The 18,673-nt window shown below is 47.0% G+C and overlaps 1 protein-coding gene across 1 annotated transcript in view; it reads left to right on the top strand.

Moving 5' to 3' along the window:
* The first annotated feature begins 1,322 nt into the window (after positions 1-1,322).
* The window catches only part of NRXN3 (neurexin 3), a 1,831,517-nt gene continuing 1,814,166 nt past the window's right edge, over positions 1,323-18,673 (top strand). Inside the window, 1 exon segment of the mRNA XM_038743538.1 lies at positions 1,323-1,530. The gene's annotated coding sequence lies outside the window, so the exon portion shown is untranslated.

The raw sequence follows: 18,673 nt of genomic DNA, 5'->3' as shown, positions 1-18,673 counted from the left end.
AACTGGGAGTCCACAAGAGGTCATGTGTTTCATTACTTGTTGGGTGTTTTCCAAAAGTTTTTACAAAGGAATTTCTCATTATGATGAATACTAATGTGGATAATAATTTTGAGCTGGTCTTTTCATAGGCCATTTATTTGGTTCTGTTTCTGTCTTTTGGGCTGGGATCCATACTAGAATCAGATGAAACCTGCAGATCCGGGGAAAGGGTGGGAGAGGACAAGGAGAGAGACAGTGAAAGGAAGAAGGGTAGTGTCACAGCCTTAACAACAAATGGCCAGAGCTTCGTAGTTGTGTCCTGTTGTCTTTGTCCAGGGTGGCTTGAGGCTGGCTTCCTAGGGAAGGAGAACTTTGAGAAAGGGCTCAAAGTGGGGAGGGAGGCGGACTAGTTATTTGTAGGGTGTGGCTGAATGGCTAGGTTGGAAGAACAGACCTGGGAAGACAAAAATCCTGCATAGGCCCCATGAACCTTTGAGCCTCAGGAGATGATCTGTGGCTGATTCTGGAAGAAGGTTGAGGGAGAACAAGACCGACTTCCCATCATCCCTCAGTGGGCACCGTGATGTTTTACTGATGTAGGGAGTCGGCAAAGCCCAGGAGCAGGGAAAGATCGGCCTCATTGGTGATTTCCCCCACCACCTTGCATGCGGCCCTGATGTCGGAGAAGTTTCAGCAAAGTTTGTGAATGTTTTGCCAAGCAGAGGGGGTGCGTCGAGACCACTGGGAATAGAAGGGGAGGATCTGTGTCTAGGCTGAACCGGGGGCAAGACAGGGTGGCATAACATCTGGACTCTCTTATTTGGATTCCCTGGGTCTCGGAGAGTTTGGGTAGAAAGCGGATAAACGCCAACCCTTATTCTAGATGAACGTAGAGTCCCCTCGCATGAAAAATAATAAGCTAAATCCTCTGCAGTTTATGGCTCGGCATAAATGAAGGCCTCTTCGCTTTGATTTTTTTTTTCAGAAATAAAAAAAAATCCCTTTCCTTTTATTTTTAAGCAAGTAGTCTTTCTGTCAGGATGGGGAGAACTGGACCAGAGAGCGCCTGCCTCGTAGTTACCCGGGGCTGGAGGATGTTCCGGGATTACATCTTCTCAGCTGTTTGCAAAACAGCCGGGGGAGGAGGTGAAGCCCAGAACCCCCTCAGCCGGGCTGTCTCTTTAAATGGAGGGGTCTGTGCCGGGGGTGGGGCGGGGCCAGCCCTGGAGTGCGTGAAATTCCTGGGCTCCTCTGACAGTCTCAGGCAGGGAGCTGGGCTCTACACATCTCCTCTTGCATGCAACTCACTGAGAGGGCGAGGCGAGCCAGAACTCCCCTCTCCGCCAGCATCTCCGGCTTTTCGCACCTCCTGCATCCCCTCCCTCCTCTCTATCACTCCCTTCCAGGGAGAGAGGGAGGCAGGGACAGCCAGCCAGCCACTGGGATCTTAACCTTCCCAAAGAGGGAACACACACTGCAAACTCAGTTGATTAAGCAGCAAACAAACAAACAAACAAACCGTCCAAAAAAAGCTTCTGGTCCACGGGAAAGGTAAGATTTGGTGGGGAGAGGAAGGCAGGCTGGAGGATCCTAACCCTACCTGATCGCCGGCGTATCCCCGGGAACAAGGCGGTTCGCGAAATGGTAGAAGTTTTCAGATGGGAGCTTCCCAGATAAGGTTGATTTATTTGGTTTTTTTTCTCCCTTCCTCACGCCCTCCCTTTTCTATTTTGGAACCTAGCACTCCGAACGCTGACAGATCATGATTGGGTGGGTGGGGCGGAGGAGAAGGGGTTTTGGGGTGCTCTCTTCCCTGAGTTTTTTCCTTAGAAGTTCCATCCTTTAACACCCAGCCTCTGAAAAAGTTAAAAAAAATGAAAAATTAAAGACTTAGCCCCTGGGCATGAATGGATCGTTTCGGGGGAAATGCCCCGTTGCCTGGAAGACACTTTTTAGCTGCTTTATTTCTACTTTATTATCGTTGGGGAAGGGGGGATTTGGGAGAGGGTAAGGGAGAGGCCCCTGCTCCGACCAGGGGAGACAAGGGGACCGAATGAAATGATGACAGGGTTTTCCCCGTTTGTCCCGGAGTCAAACTGTGGGCGGAGGGATCTGAGTTTGTTTGGGGGATTTTAGTTGGGTTGTCAATAGTGGGAGCCAGGAGGAGAAAACGGGGTTGGGGAGGGAGTTTTCTGGGGTGTGGAGGGTGTGCGTGTGTATCGGTTACAGGGGATCCATCTCTCTCTCTGCCTTCCATTTGTTTATATTAATGATTTAGTAGCAGGCTTGCCTGAAAACTTCCACTGTGAGTGAAGGCGGTCGGTTTCCAGACTCCGAGTGACCTTAAACGCTGGTTCGATGCTTTGTTTTTTCACGACTCAGTTGCGCTCTCCACCCAGTTTGGAGTCCGTTTTCCTTCTTTCTTTCTTTTTTTTAAATACCACATAATTTAACTGTTTTATAATCCCCCCCATTATAAGGATGCTGATTAAAAAAAAAATCTGTCCTAGCAGGACAGTGATGTAATACTTACCCACAGGCGCTGGTCCTTTGCAGGTGACTCCTTTCATGATTTCACTTCTTTACCTAAAAAAAAATCCCCATAAACATCTCCTCTTTTTAATTAGGTTGAAGGCACGTTTTCATGAAGGGAAATTTCTATTCTCTCTAATTTGGGGGTTTAGGATACAGGACATCTTTAAAAAAAATTAGCCAAGAGGTACAGGAGACATAAGGAAAGCCAAAGAAAGAGAACTGAATTGAGCCAGGAAATCCCTTTCTCTGTCCCTTGATTCAGTTATTCCAAACGCTGGGTCAATAGTTTTGCCTTTTGACTAGCCACCACCCAAACCTTCTCCTGTCCCTCCGCTCCATAAGTGATCCTTGTGTGGTGGTCTGCTCCCTAGGAAGAGAAAGCCACAACCGTGTCACAACACCTAGACAACAGAATATTGTGGGGCCGGGACTACTGTACGTCTTTGTGGTTGTGGTTCCTGTTGAAATTTTAGAATTTCTCGCTCCCCTGGGGGAACACCATCTCCTTGATGGTGGTCTTGGTTTTAGGGGGTAGGGGAAGGATAATTTGCCCTCTATGAATTAGCAGAGTGACCAGAGGATGTTCTTGTTGAACGGAGTGTTCTGCGTCTCGCCACTCAAGTGAAAATGGTCCGTGCGGTTCCGATTGGCAAGTTTACCGAAAGGCTATTTGGCCGAGGGGGAGGAAAGCGGGCAGGATCATATTTTCTGTCCTTAATCTTAATCGGCTCAAGCAGTTGTGGGGCGAATGGTGTTTCGTTAGAGTCTTGGTCATGTTGAGACGGTCCTATTGTTTGCCATTTTTGAGGGGTAATGACCTTTGCCCATTTTATGTAAAGTCGGGTTCATTCCGAGAGCCAGGTTCTTTCTGGAAGAGGGGAGAAAGTCTGGGTTTACGGTGTAAAAACCAACTGGACGGTGCGAGTATGATTCTGGAGCTTTCGGGCACCTTCCAGTGAATTAAAAAAAAAATTTGCGTCTTCAGGAGGGGGCCAAAAATTAAAATGGATATCTGATTGCAAGAAACGTTTGCCATTTGGGCTTCCTATCTCTTCCAGTATCTGTAGGTATGGGAGTGTGTTGTGGCCTTCTTTTTTAAAAACAAAAAAACCCCCAAAACCCTCCCCAAACCCCAAAACGCTGTGTTTCCACTGAACGTGTTAATGTGCTGCTTATGTAAGAGGTAGAATGAATTGAGGCGGATTAGTGATTGGGATTTTTTAGATCATCTACCTAGATTGGATTGTGGTGGTGTGCGTTGATTTTTTTTTTTTTTTTGTCTTTGGACGATCGAGGACATGATTGTGGGGAGAAAGGTGGATGGGGGAGGCTTGGGGGAAGCTCGCGGGGGACAGAGATGATGTGGGAAGTCGATTTGTATCATACGTTCACCGCATCCTATTTTTTTTTATAATCCATTATCTCTAAAACCATATTATTCTTCAAATTGGCCTCTTTTATAAAAAAAAGTGGGAGGGGTTAATTTTAGTGAGGGGGGTTTGAGCTGGTTGTCATTAATGCACTGCTGCAAAACCGAGATACAGAAATCCATCCGCACCAGTGTTCGGGGCAGGGGGGAGGCAAGAGAGAGATGGGGGATGGATTGTCAATCTTCGATGAACTGCACGAAGGTGTTGGCATTTTGGTATTTTTGTGTGTATATGCATGCATGCATGTGCTTTTTTTTTCTTATTTCCCCCACCCGCAATTTTCCCCGCCCCACTGCCTTTCCCTCGCCGCACCCTCTCCTCCCCCCTTCCAACCCCTTCAGGCTTCTCATCCCTCGATGAGAAAATTCTGTTTCCTACTGATGGCTCTGCGGCTTTCTCGCCACACAACAGTGGCATGATGGCCTTTCCTACATACCACACAGATGCATCCTCTTGAGGGGAGGGTAAAGCCGGCACACATGCCTACGCATGCATGGGCCAACCAGGGCTTTATTTCACTTCTCCCCCACCCGCACCCCCTGGCTGAATTTCTTTTTGTTAGCAAACGGGAGATGCAGCAAATGGTAGAGGCACGTCCGTCCGATACACCAACCCGTCTTCTCTTCCTCGTCGTCCTCCTCCTCTTCGCCATTATCTCTTCCTGACTGCTGTGTCGCACTTCATGGGATTAGTATGTTGGAGGGTATTTGGGAGGGAGTGTGATGGGGGCTTTGCGAAAAGGAGATGGAAATGGGAGCAGATGACATAAATGACATTTTTTGGGGATGGGGGCGGCAAATGAGCACGCGGAGATAATGATCCAGCTTAACCATCCGTGAAATATGTGTTTGTGACATGCTGGAGAAGGTTACTCCAGGGAAGCATGGGCAGAGGTTCCTCTTGGGAGGATGTTGCCTGCACACCGGAGGGACACATACGTGTGCACATGTGAAGAAGGCACACAGCCCAGATCAGTCGGTGGGTAGCGTTGAGCTGAAGGGCTTTGTAGGAATGACCGAATAGGTTTGCGGGACTGGTTGGGAGCATTGAGTGCTGTCTTTCTCCAACCATATTGATCTTTGTTCACAAATAAAAAAATTTTAATGAAGGTCTTTATTTAAATCTCATGTTGCATTTTTAGAGGGACTGGGGGAAGGGGGGCTTGTATGAATAAAAATGTGTGTGTGTGATTTGTTAAAATTTTGTGTCATTTAATTGGACATCGTGGGATTGTCATCATTTTATGTGGTGTTTGAGATGGAGCATAGTGCTGTATTTGTGTGTGTGTGTGTGTGTGTGTGTGTGTGTGTGTGTGTGAGAGAGAGAGAGAGAGAGAGAGAGAGAGAGAGAGTCCAGAGAGACGCAGTGCATGGAGAGGAAAATTTACCGTCCCCTAGTAGGGCATGTGGAGGCTGGATAGGAGGGAAGGTAGGAAAGAAGAGCAAGACTGTGTTTTCCAAGCCAATGAGGGGACAATGGGGAGATTCACTCCCTAGCAGTAAAGCCAAGCATGTAATACCTCCTTCCTCCAAGTGAGCCCGTGGGTGGATGGGCTCCCAGGGTGTGCAGAGACCCAAGAGGGAGGTGAGGAAAGGCTAAACTGGAGGGACAGAACTGAGGGTTTTCCCAGTCAGCCAGCCAGCCAGCCACCCACCCATCCACCCACGGGCTTTTCCAAGAGAGCGGATGCTTCCACAGTCCGTGTCCTGCTCCTTGCACAGACTCAGTTGTCAGGTGTCACGACTCCGTTCAGGGCTGCAGCAGGAGCCAGCCGGTGTCCCTCTGGTCTGACCAGCTTGTCCTACTTGTCCAGTGGCCCCTTCTCAGGTGCTTTCCTGTATCCCAGCTGGTCCAATCGCTGGACACCATATTCATTTTTCCTTCAGCTGAAAGGTGTTTCTTCTCCTGTCTCGAACCTGAATAAAATTCTGTTGGTTTCTGATTTTCTTTTTTTTTTTTAAATACAGTTGGTGGTTAGATCTTTAGATTCCTCCCCGCCCTTCCTCAGGAGCTGACCTTGAGAGGAGAGATGGCGGGAAGAAACCTAGGTCTGATTGTACCACAGTCAGAGAGGAAGTGGGAGACCACAATGGGACTCTGTAAAGAGAAATCGGTAGCAATTCAATGATGTTTCTCCCCTTTCCCTCCTTTCCTCTCCACCCTTTCTTTTCTTTCCATCATCTCTCCCTCCCCTCCCCTCCATCAGTGCCGCTGGCTGATTGTATCGGGTCAACACGACAGGCGGAAAAATTTTCCATCCACCAGCGAATTTCTCACTGTCTGGGACCCAGCTAGAGCCTCGGTGTGGCCTTTCATCTGGAGCAGCCCCTTGGAGATTTTCCCCCAGCCCCAAACACCCACATCGGCATGGACATATACAATGAGGGAGAGAGAAAGAGAGAGAGAAAAGCACACACACAGAAGGACATACCTGCCCAATAAATAGCTGTCGTGCTGCAGCTCTGACCCTTGAGAACCAGTCATGGCTGCTATGCAGAAGAATTTAATGCGGTGGTTGGCTAGCTGAGCAACAGGCGGGGTGAGCAGGAATGACCCTGGGGCTTGGCTAGCCCAGAGAGGGGCTCCGGTTCAGGCTGGGAATTTTCCTTGTCCTTCCTCCTCCTCATTTTCCTTCTCAGGCCCACTGCTTGAGGAAAGAGGAGCCATGCCTCCAGAGAGATGGGGCCGAGTAATGGGGCAGGGAAATGGGAGTCTTTGGCTGGGGTCGGATATGATCAGCTCTTCCCCGTGCTTGCCTATGGTAACTCTCCTCCATCCCCTTTCTGCCGCCTGAAGTCTCTGAAGCACATCTCGCAGGCTCAGGTCGTCTGGTGGCCTGGCTTCGGCTTCCTGTCTGGCTTCAGCTTTCTGTGAGAGCTGCGTGGCTTATCTTCTTGCCTGCAGGGAGCGGGCATCTATGAAGTGCGAGGTCAGCAGGAAGAAGCCTGGGGAGCTGAGGTGGAGGACTTCCAGGGCACTAACTTGTCTGGGACTGCATTTGGACTCTGCCTTTAGGGCCTGAAATGGTTTGGTCCCTGGTGGCTCATGAAACCTGACCTAGGTCTTCTCCTAAGTGAGAAGAACTTTAGGGAAGAGGGAAAGGAAATGTATGTTTCTCTGCTCCGCATATCCTGTTGAGCTGTTGGGACGCCGGACGGGAAGAGGCCATGTAAGGTATGGGATCTTTTAAGCTCCAATTCTCAGATGCCACCTGAAAAAAGGTCGACTCGGACCCTATGCATTTGGAGGGAGGGAAATTCCAATTAGAAACTTGGGCCTATAGTTGGGTGGATGAAGAGGGCCTTTGCCCTAAGATTTGAGGGGCTGTGACTGTTTCCCCCTTCTCGGAGTCTTTCAGAAAGCTGTGAAGTCTTCACATCTGGGAGCAATCTGTTTGGCACTCCCTCTCCTCCCCTTTCCACTGATGGGATTGGGGCCCTTCCAACTCCTGTTCACTTGGTAGTCGTTTTGGATTGTAATCTGCCAGAATCGCTCATGATCCAGGTTCTGCCGTTGTTTCTTATGGCAGGAACTAATTAAGCCTGGGAGAAGAGTTACCTGTCCCAGCAGTGGGGAGGGTCTCTGGTCTGCCATTGCATCCCTGGCTCCTCCTTCCTATCTCATGGCCCTTCCTTCAGTTGATCAATTCTATTGAGCACGTCTTGTGTGCAGAGTGCTGTATTAAGCCTTTGGGAGAGGACAGGACTGTCAGTAGACACGATCTCTGTCTTCTGAGGACACGCTAGGCTGGCTGTAGTTGGGTATGGAGGCTTTGGCTCCATTTGGCCCCAGGAGAGCAGCCTGGTCTAGTGGAAAAAGCACAGGCCTGGGAGTCAGAGGACATCGGTTCTAATCCCGACTCTGCCACGTGTCTACTGTGCGACCTTGAGCATGTCACTTCACTTCTCTATGCCTCAGTTACCTCATCTGTAAAATGAGAATTAAGACTGTGAGCCCCTCATGGAAACAGGCACCATGTCTAATCTAATTGCCTTTTATCCACCTCAGTGCTTAGAACAGTGGTGCTCAATAAGCATCATTACTATTATTATTATTACTATTATTATATGAGTGCTCACTCTGGAATCAGTCCAGCCTGCCCTTCCTTAGGGTGGGTCCGGGGTCTCTGAGGCAAGATGGAATAATGACTCCTACATTCATTCATTCATTCATTCAATCATATTTATTGAGCGCTTACTGTGTGCAGAGCACTGTACTAAGCGCTTGGGAAGTACAAGTTGGCAAACATATAGAGATGGTCCCTACTCAACAATGGGCTCACAGTCTAGAAGGGGGAGACAGTCAACAAAACAAAACATGTGGTCAGGTGTCAAGTCATCAGAATAAATAGAAGTAAAGCTAATTGCACATCATTGACAAAAAAAATAGAATAGTAAATATGTACAAGTAAAATAAATAGAGTAATAAATCTGTACAAACATATATAGGTGCTGTGGGGAGGGGAAGGAGGTAGGGCAGGGGGATGCGAAGTGGGAGAGGAAAAAAGGGGGCTTAGTCTGGGAAGGCCTCCTGGAGGAGGTGAGCTCTCAGTAGGGCTTTGAAGGGAGGAAGAGAGCTAGCTTACATGAAGGAGCGGGACAGTATAAAGGGGCTGCATGAAGAGAGATCCGTTGATGGAGTGGTATATGCCCATCCTTTTCCCTGAAGGACTCAGGGCTCAGTGGGGAAGCAGTTTGGTGTTGTGGAAGAGCCCTCATCTGGGCCTGAGTTCAAGTCTGTGCTCTGCCACTGGCCTGCGCTGTGACCGTGGGAAAGTCACTTAACTTCCCCGAGCTTCCTCACCTGCAAAATGGGGATAATTTGCCTTCCTTACCAAACTCCCAGGGTTGGTTTGAGGGCAGAACTGGGCTAAATTGGATGAGAGCCCTCTAGGAGTACAACCACTATACAAAGACCAAGGCATTATTTTTATTGCTATCTTAGTATCTTTCCTTTTCTTCAGCACCCACTTACTAAAACTCCTATTCTTTACATATTTTCTTTCTTCTGGAAAAGGTTTTTCCTGAGGGCTCAGAGAATCTAAAAGACAGATGAAGGTGGGGTTTAAGAAGCAGGTAGGCTAGTTTTGGAGAACTCTTCAAGTAGCTAAAGAGAAAGGGGTACCCTTAGGGGAGATGCCCTGCATGGATTTTCAAAGGATTGTAAATGAGAAGGGACAAGAGGTCATCTTGTTTAATCCTCAGCCTCCAAGCAGGCAGATGGATATCTATCCTATTCTTCTACCTCAGCTGTAACCTCCTCAAGGACAGAAACTGTGTTTTATCTCTAATGTACAGTGCTTTGCACATAATAGATACTCAGTAAATACTGATCATTGTCTTAAGGCCTCAACTCACTTTGGCTACTCATTCTGTATTCTCTTGTCCTAACCTACATGTAGTACTGGAAGGAATGATCACTGTCATCATCATCATCATCATCATCGATGGGATTTATTCAGTGCTTACTATGTGCAGAGCACTGTACCAAATGCTTGGGAGAGCATAATACGGCAGAGTTGCAGACACATTCTCTAGCCACAGAGAGCTTGCAGTCTAGAGGGGGAGACAGATATAAATATATGATTTATAATATATAATTTTAAGATATGTACATAAGTGCTACGGGGTTGAGGATGGGGCAACTATCAAATGCCCAAAGGTCACATATTCAAGTGACTAGAAGATCCAGAAGGAAGAGATTGCTTGGGAAAAAGGGGGCTTCATTGAGGAAGGCCTCTTGGAGGAAATAATGATAATTTTTCACTTGTTAAGGGCTTACTTTGTGCCAAGCACTGTTCTAAGCGCTGGGGTAGATACAACTCAATCAGGTTGGACATAGTCCCTGTCCCACATAGGGTTCACAATTTCAATCCCCATTTTAAAGATGAGGTAACTGAGGCCCAGAGAAGTTAAGTGACTTGTCCAAGGTCACCCAGAAGACAAATGTCAGAGCTGGGATTAGAACCCATGTCCTTCTGACTCCGAAGCCCCTGCTCTATCCACTAAGCCACGCTGCTTCCATGTGACCTTAATAATGCTTTGAAGGGGGAGAGAGTGGTGGTCTGGTGTATATGGAGGGGAAGGGAGTTCCAGACGAGGAGGAGGGCATGGGGAAGGGGTCTGCGGCCAGACAGTTGAGAGTGAGGCATAGTGAGTAAACTGGTGCTGGAAGAGCAAAGTGTGCCCCTGAGGTCCTAACACTCTCTCCTCTATGTGTGAGTGTGTATGTGAGACCCAAGTGGAGAAAGGAACAGAAAGCTCAGGTGAGGGAGGATGTTCTCTAGGGCCGTGAGATGCTGTAAGCCAATGGTTGTGGGCTGCCATGCTGGTAGAGTCGGAAGGGGAATGGATAGGGAATAGGTGGGGGGGTTGCCTGGAGGAAGGGCTGCCCATCCCCCACCACCAAGCAGAGATGCATTAGCTTCATTGCAGGCCCGTTAAAGACTGTTTATTTTTCCAATAATGTGTTAATTAAACATTGATTTCAGGGTGGGGGAAAGGAAATTGAATTTCAGAGCTAAGTGGAGTAAGGCGAATGGAGAGCAGGTGAGCGGGGCATTTGGGCTGGGGGCCTGTGTGTCTAGTGTCAACATTCCTAAGGGGTGCCTGGGGAGAGGGTGGATGGAAGGGTGGGACTGCAATTCGCCTCTGTCTTGTGTATTTGTTCCCAGGAACGTTCTGAATGGACCTTTTTTAAGCCTAGGCAAAATCTGAGTTCCTTCCTGCCACACCTTTACAGTAAGGAAACTACAGGAGTTTACTGAGGAGAGGGTGATTCCCAGGGATCTACAGGAGGCCCTGTGCTGTTAGGGGAAAACTTGGATTAACTCAAAAGAAAGAACAAAACCTCTCTTCTTCCCCACCCACCACCACCAAAAAGCACCCCTGTTCTGCAGGAAGGGAAATGGACATAACAGATTATTGATTTACAACCTCCTGGGAGTCATGGGGCCTTGGTTCTAATCCCACTCCACTATTTGCCTGCTGTGTGACCTAGAGTAAATCACATAACTTGTACTTCCCAAGCGCTTAGTACAGTGCTCTGCACACAGTAAGCGCTCAATAAATACAATTGAATGAATGAATGAATAACCTCTCTGTTCCTCAGTTTCCTCACGGAGATTTCATGGAGATGAAATACCTGTTCCCTTCCCCTAGAATCTGATCCTCATGTGGAAAAGGGTCAGTCACTCATCTTGTTATCTTGTCTCTCCTCCAGTCCTTAATACAGCTCTTGGCAGATAGGAGGTGCTTAACACATATAATGGTTAGCTGTAGTGTTCTCTGGACAGAGGTAGAGCTGAAGAGAAGTGCTAGTTTGGCTGCTGACATCCTTCCTACCAGCTAGAGACCCGGGGCTTAGACCACTTTTTCTTGTCCTTTTCTAAGCTGATAGATCTCACCCAATCTTGGCTGGTGCTGGAGTGGCAGAAAGGGAGGAGAGTATTTTGGTCTCCCAAGTTCATTCAATTCTTCTGGGAAGGAGTAGGTTGGATTGAAAGAAGAGCTGGTCTGGAGGCAGGGGACTGGGCCAGATGACCTCTAGAGGTACCTTTCAGCTTTATGGCTCAAGGAAAGAGGAAGCTAGCTGTGAAAGTTAAGGAGGAAGGTTCCAGTTGCACATAATAATAATAATAATAATAATAATAATAATAATAATTATGGTATTTGTGAAGGGCTTTCTGTGTGCCTAGCACAGTGCTTAGCACTGGAGTAGTTATGCAATAATCAGATTAGACACATTCCCTGTCCCACATGGGGCTCACAGTCTGAGAGGGAGAAAAAACTACTGAATCCCCATTTTAATAATAACAATAATAATTGTAGTATTTGTTAAGCACTTACTATGTGCTAGGTGCTGTACTAAGCGCGAGGGTGGATACAAGCAACTCAGGTTGGACACAGACCCTGTGCCATGTGGGACTCACAGTCTCAATCCCCATTTTACAGATGAGGTAACCGAGGCACAGAGAAGTGGAGTGACTTGCCCAAGGTCACACAGCGGGCAAGTAACAGAGCTGGAATTAGAACCTGGGTTCCTGACTCTGAAGCCTGTGCTCTTTCCACTAGACTTGTCTGCTTTATGTGGGGCGGGGTTGAGAGTAGCAACAGAATCATGAATCATCCTCTCCCTGATCTCCATCAAGACCCAAGTGCCTCAGGCAGTCTCCGGTACCAACGGTCCCGATCTGAACCCAAGGAATGGGCAGATTGGCTCTTCTTTTACAACTTCTGTTCCCAAGCTGGCAAAAATCAGCTGCAGACGTTCTGTTCTCTTGGTGATTTAAAGGCCTGTCTGCAACCTGTTGCAGTCCTGTCCTCTCCCAGAGCCAGTCTGGGGGATGTGAATGATTTCTCCCCATAGGGTACCGGCTGGTTAGGTTTCTGGGGGAGTGGCGTGGGACCACTGGAGCCCTCGATCGGATTGGCATACGCAAGCACCTGTTTGGCACCAGGGCTGGTTGCTGGGGATTTCTGCTCCCGTGTATCTCCAAATGGCTTTACTGGCAGCGGCCCTGGACCCTCCTACAGGGGAGCCCAGCTGCTGGACAGATGTCCAGAGCCCCACACAGCCTCTTTAGAAAAGCAAACTCATACCTCTTTCTTTCTGCCTTTGATTTTTCCCTTATTGCTAATCAGTGAGATATGTGTTAAGGCTCAGAATGAAGCAGTGATTCTTACAACTCCTCCCCAGAAATGAGTGTAAAGGGGTACCGGTTGAGTGTTCCATAACCAGGACTCCGGAGTGATCAGCAGCAAAGGCAGGTGGGGTGTAAAGAGCTCAGCTGAGAGGTGAGGAAAGAAAGAGAGAGAGAGGTGGCTTATTCTTGGGCTGAAAAGGTCTTGGTTCTAAGCCATGGTGGAGGAGGAGATGGTTTAATGGCATTTTGATAAAATATTAAATTCCCTTCAAAGGTTTTGTGCCAGGATGAGGCAGTCGTTCCCTTTTAGACAGTGTCTCATTCTCACACAGCTTTGCACCACTGGTGCACGTATCTCAGGTGGCTCTGACTTCCCTATTCAGGAGAGGGAGGGTGTGTGTTATGCCTCTAAAAAATGCAGACTCTGTCTCATTTTAACCTAATTCCTCCAGGTTACGTTGCATTGGGATGGGAAGTGGTGAATATAACTGGGGGTAAGGATGTGTTTTGGGCCACATAAATTATTGTCCCATGAAGACCCAGGGCATCCCCTTGATCTGAGACCAGGGCCTGGGAATAATGGCAGCATCCAAAGCTCTGATTCTGGCGAGGTCAAATACTCTGAAACCAAGGCTAGTGTCTCTTGATTAATGAATGAATGAATGAATCAATCAATCATTTTTATTAAGCATTTATTGTGTGCAGAACACAATACTAAGTGCTTGGGAGAGTACAATATGATAAAGTTGGTAGGCACATTCCCTACCCACAATGAGTTTACAGTCTAGAGGAGGAGAGAGACATTCATATAAGTAAATTAATTTCATTATGGATAATAATAATAATTGTGGTATTTGTTAAGGGCTTATTATGTGCCAGGTACTGTTCTAAGCATTGAGGTAGGTGCAAGATAGTCATGTGGGACACAGTCCATGTCACACATGAGACTCTGTCTTAATCCCCATTTTACAGATTAGGTAACTGAGGCACAGAAAAGTTAAAGTGACTTTCCCCAGGTCACCCAGCAGGCAAGCGGTGGAGCTGAGGTTAGAACCCAGCTCCCTCTGACTCCCGGGCCTATGCTGTATCCACTAGGCCAAGTCTGATAATGATTTACCATCATCAGTGGTATTTACTGAGTACTTACTTTGTGCTGAGCACTGTGCTAGGCACTTGGAGAGTACAGCACAACAGCGTTGCTAGACACATTCCCTGCCCACAGTGAGCTTACAGTCTAGATGGGGAGACAGACATGAATATAAATAAATATTTTATAATATATAAGTTAAAGATATGTACATAAGCGCTAGGGGGTTGAAGGTGGGAAGAATATCAAATGCCCAAAGATCACAAATAAGATGAAACAGAAGGGAGAGGAAGCCAGGGAAAAGAGGGTTTAACTGGGGAAGGCCTCTTGGAGAAGATGTGACCTTAATAAGGCTTTGATTTAGGATGGAAAGAGGGTTTCATCAGCCCTTACTCAGTCATCCCCTCTGAGAGAACAGTGGAATCTTATCAGAACTCACAGAATGGGAGAAGGAATGACAGAGAGGAGTGAAAGGGGAAAGTCTTATCTTGGTGTTGAAGCCACTCTAGTATGAGAGCAAGCCACGCTACTAAACAAAAGAACCTGGGGATGATTCAGTCATTAGTATTTATTGAGTGCTTTCTGTGTGCAGAACACTGTACTAAGCTCTTGGGAGAGTATGCTACAAAAATGTAACATACATTCCCACTCCTCTTGGCAGGTCACTGAAAGCTTGCTTTTTGGATAGTTTGAGGAGGGGGGAATGAGTCAGTTGGGGAGGGAGAGTGGTAAAATTGGATCTACTCTATATTTTCCCAGTGCTTAGTACAGTGCTCTGTATTCAGTAAATACCATTGAGGGATACTCCAGGGTTACCTTTGGATCAGGTCTTATGAAGCACTGGACTATAGGAAGCTGCTGGATAAATTGTGATATTCACACCTTTCGAGTCTGGTATGTGGGCCAGAATTATTCCACAATAAAAAGGCTAGAAGCTAGGTCAGAGATGCGGGAACCAACCCGATCTTATTGGGGTTACCTTGTTGCTTGGGTATCCTTAGTAAGTCAAACTAAGCAGGAGGGCAGTGTGGCCTAGTGGAAGAGCACGGGCCTGGGGGGCAGAGGACCTGGGTTCTAATCCCAGCTCTGCCAAGTCTGCTGTGACCTTGGGCATGTCACTTAACTTCTCTGAGCCTCAGTTACCTCATCTGTAAAATGGGGATTAAGACTGTGAGCCCCACGTGGGACTACCTGATCACCTTGTATCCCCCAGAGTGCTTAGAACAGTGCTTTGCACATAGTAAGTGCTTAACAAATGCCATTATTAGAGAAGCAGCGTGGTTCAGTGGCAAGAGCCCGGGCTTGGGAGTCAGAGGTCATGGGTTCTATTCCCGGCTCCACCACATGTCTGTTGTGTGACCTTGGGCAAGTCACTTAACTTCTCTAAGCCTCAGTTACCTCATCTGTAAAATGGGGATGAAGACTGTGAGCCCCATGTGAGACAACCTGATCACCTTGTATTCCCCCCACCCGCCAACGCTTATAACAGTGCTTGGCACATAGTAAGCACTTAATAAATGACTATTATTATTCTTATTTGTCTGCTGTGTAACATTGGTTAAGTCTGTGTCTCTGTTTCCTCTTCTGGAGAGAGTATGTTAGTTCAGTAGGCACAACCCTCGTAAATTACCAATAGAAGGAATCAATAGAGTGTAAAGAGAGGTGCAGAAGTACAACCAGCTCGGGGATGGGGGGATTTCAATACCTGTTCTCCCTCTTTTTTAGACTGCGAGCCTCACATTAGACAGGAACTGTGTCCAATCTGATTAACCTCTATCTACCCCAGTGCTTAGTATGTTTGGCACATAGTAAGTACTTAACAATTATTAGTATTAATAATAATAATGATAATAACCAAGAGCAGAACAGTGGAGGTCAGGGGTGGGGAGAAAGTTGGGGAGCAGGCTCACTCTTTGTATCCCCTCTCTCTTTTTCCACAGGAAGACTTTGTGGAATGCCTGGAGGCTGTTGTCTTTGCAAAATGGTTCTGAGGAACCTTGTGATTTCTCAGTCAGAACCCTAGGCCCTGAGACCTGGTTCCTGCTTTATGGATTTGCTTTTCACGGGAGGTCTGAGAGGAATAGGTTTGATTGAAAGGTTCTGAGCAGCGGGGCCATTTCCGAAAGGATCATATGGGTTCAGAATCGCTACGATAGCTTCCGTTTGGAGTTAGCTGTTCCTGGCTGGGTCATGGTATGCTGACGGTTGTGTTGGGAAAGAAATATGGGTGAGTCTCTTGATGTCCACCAAGAAGTCCTTTTATTTATATTTCTGGAAAGAAGAGTGGGGCACAATTTTCACCTGGACCTTGTGCCTGCCTCTGGCCTGGAATGCCCTCCCTCTTCATATCCGAGAGACAATTACTCTCCCCCACTCAAAGCCTTATTGAAGGCACATCTCCTCCAAGAGGTCTTCCCTGACTAAGCCCCCCTTTCCTCTTCTCCCACTCCCTTCTGCATCACCCTGACTTGCTCCCTTTATTCAATCCCCCTCCCAGTCCCACGGCACTTATGTACATATTTGTCATATTTATTTATTCATATTAATATCTATCTTCCCTGAGACCTTAAGCTCATTGTGGTCAGGAAATGTGTCTCTTTTTTGTTATATCATACTCTCCCAAATACTTAGTACAGTGCTTTGCATACAGTAAGTGCTCAATAAATTTGATTGAATGGATGAATGACCTGGTGTATTGCTAGGCTCGTGTGTCCTGAATCTGGGGCCTCCGTGGTGTGGGGAAGAGGGAGTCCTGACCAGGTCTATAGCGGAGGTTAGTGGGGCAAGTCCAAAATCTAGTCCTGGGTGTCAGGGTCTCTGCTTCTTTGGGATTAATTTATTCAATTGACTGTCTTCTCCACTACATAGTAAGCTCCTTGAGGGCATGGATCATGTCTAGTCACTTTATTGCACCTTCTCAAGTGCTTAGTACAGTGCTCTGCACAGAGTAAGTGCTCAATTAATATTTTTGATTGGTGGCTTCTCCAGCAGGTTGTGCTTGTTGACTGCATATGAGCAGCCCAGTCTTCCATTTTGCCTGCTCCCCCATTTCAATCCAAGAGATCAGAGTAAGCTCATCCTCTAGACTGTAAGCTCATTGCAGGTAGGGAATGTGTGGTTGTATTGTACTCTCCCAAGCACTTAGTACCATGCTCTGTATACAGTAATGACTCAATAAAGATGATTGATTTATTGAGTTGGTAGATAAATTCCATGCCCATAATGAACTTGCAGTTTAGAGGTTCAGTTCCCATGAATGTCACAGGAAACATCTGAAGCCCAGCTCTTTGTGGGCTGGATACTGAGGTTAGAGGGGATGCCTCTTTTCAGAATCCTCCCTGTGATGGTGAGAATCTCAGAATTAACAGGTAAACCACACTCAGGAAACTCTCTTTGGTCATAAATAGACAATTCGTAGTTTTTTGTGGAATAGAGCAACTGTACTTTGTTCTCCTATAGGGAGAACTACCTCACATTAAGGAAAGCTTGCTTGTTTGTTAGGCTCAGCTTGACCGATAATATGCATATGCACAGGTCCTCAACCATGTCTTCTGACATCCCATTGTGCTCTATCCAGATAAGACACACGTTTTTGAATGAATATTCCCTAGTTTCCCAACAGGAGTCTATCCAAAATGCATAGTGAAAGCATGCGTTATAGGAGAACTGAGGATAGCTTTTTTTTAAAAAAATGGTATTTGTTAAGTGCTTACTATGTGCCAGGCACCGTTCCAGGCACTGGAGTAGATACAAGCCAATCTGAATGAACATAGTCAATCACCATTTTACAACTGAGGTAACTGAGGCCCAGAGAAGTTAAGTGACTTTCCCAAGATCGCAGAGCAAACTAGTGGAAGAGCCAGGATTAGAACTCAGGGCCTCTGACTCCCAGGTCCATTCTCTTTCCACTAGACCACACTGCACCTCAATGGAATAGAATGCACAGTGGAATCTTAAACCATATCTGCAATAAACATATTATCTCTGATTCTACATTTGGGATCATGTCTACTTACTCTGTTGTACTCTTCCAAACATTTAGTGCAATGCTCTGCACACAGTAAGAGCTCAATAAATGCCACTGATTGATTAATGTAAGTGCAGGGGTTCCCAACCCTTCCTGAGAAACTGGTGAACTTTCCTTTACAGAATCCCTGCGGTCACATCATCCACAGGTTATTTTATTGGCAGTCTGCCCTGCTGAAACTCACAGTGCTTTCCAAAGTCTTTCCCTTCAGGGAGCAGGCTTAGTCTCCGTCAGTCTTCCTGGCTCCAGGGCCTTGATACACTTGTCTAGCTAAGACCATCTTTCTGAATTCCTCCTTGTTATTGGCTGTATCCTACCTGATGTCATCAAGTGAGTGAATGACATGTTATGGAGAATAACTTTCCACTGGGGAAAGGCCCGGAGGAGTGGGCAGTTTTCTTGTTCCAGTGGTCTCTGGAAACATCTCCTTCTGTGATGGTCTAGCCTTGATCTGGACTAGTGGCGTGGCCAAGTGGCAATGACAAAGGAAGGGGAATTAAGAAGTCTGGGTTCTAATCTTGGCACGGCCTCTCACCTGCTGTGTGACCTTGGGCATTTCATTTATTTCTCTGCATCTCAGTTTCCTCAACTGTAAAATGGGGATTCATTACCTGTTCTTCCTCCCACTTAAACTGTGCATCCCATGAGAGACAGGGTCTCTGTCTTATTTGCCTGTATGGTAATGATGATGTTGATGGCATTTGTTAAGCGCTTACTATGTGCTGAGCACTGTTCTTAGCGCTAGGGTAGATACAAAATAATCAGGTTGTCCCACGAGGGGCTCACAGTTTTCATCCCCATTGTACATTTGAGGTAACTGTAGAACAGAGAAGTTAAGTGACTTGCCCAAAGTCACACAGCTGGTCAGCGACGGCCCATCTTCCCCAGAACTAGGCACATAATAAATGGTTAACAGAGTCCTTTGTTATTTTCATTATTGTGCATCCCAGTGCCTGCTCCCCTGTTATGAC

The sequence above is a fragment of the Tachyglossus aculeatus genome, chromosome 1 (genome assembly GCF_015852505.1).
Source record: "Tachyglossus aculeatus isolate mTacAcu1 chromosome 1, mTacAcu1.pri, whole genome shotgun sequence".
In the NCBI taxonomy this organism is placed as follows: domain Eukaryota; kingdom Metazoa; phylum Chordata; class Mammalia; order Monotremata; family Tachyglossidae; genus Tachyglossus; species Tachyglossus aculeatus.
The sequence above is the reverse complement of the archived record's forward strand: the minus strand, read 5'-3'. Positions and strand labels throughout refer to the sequence as shown.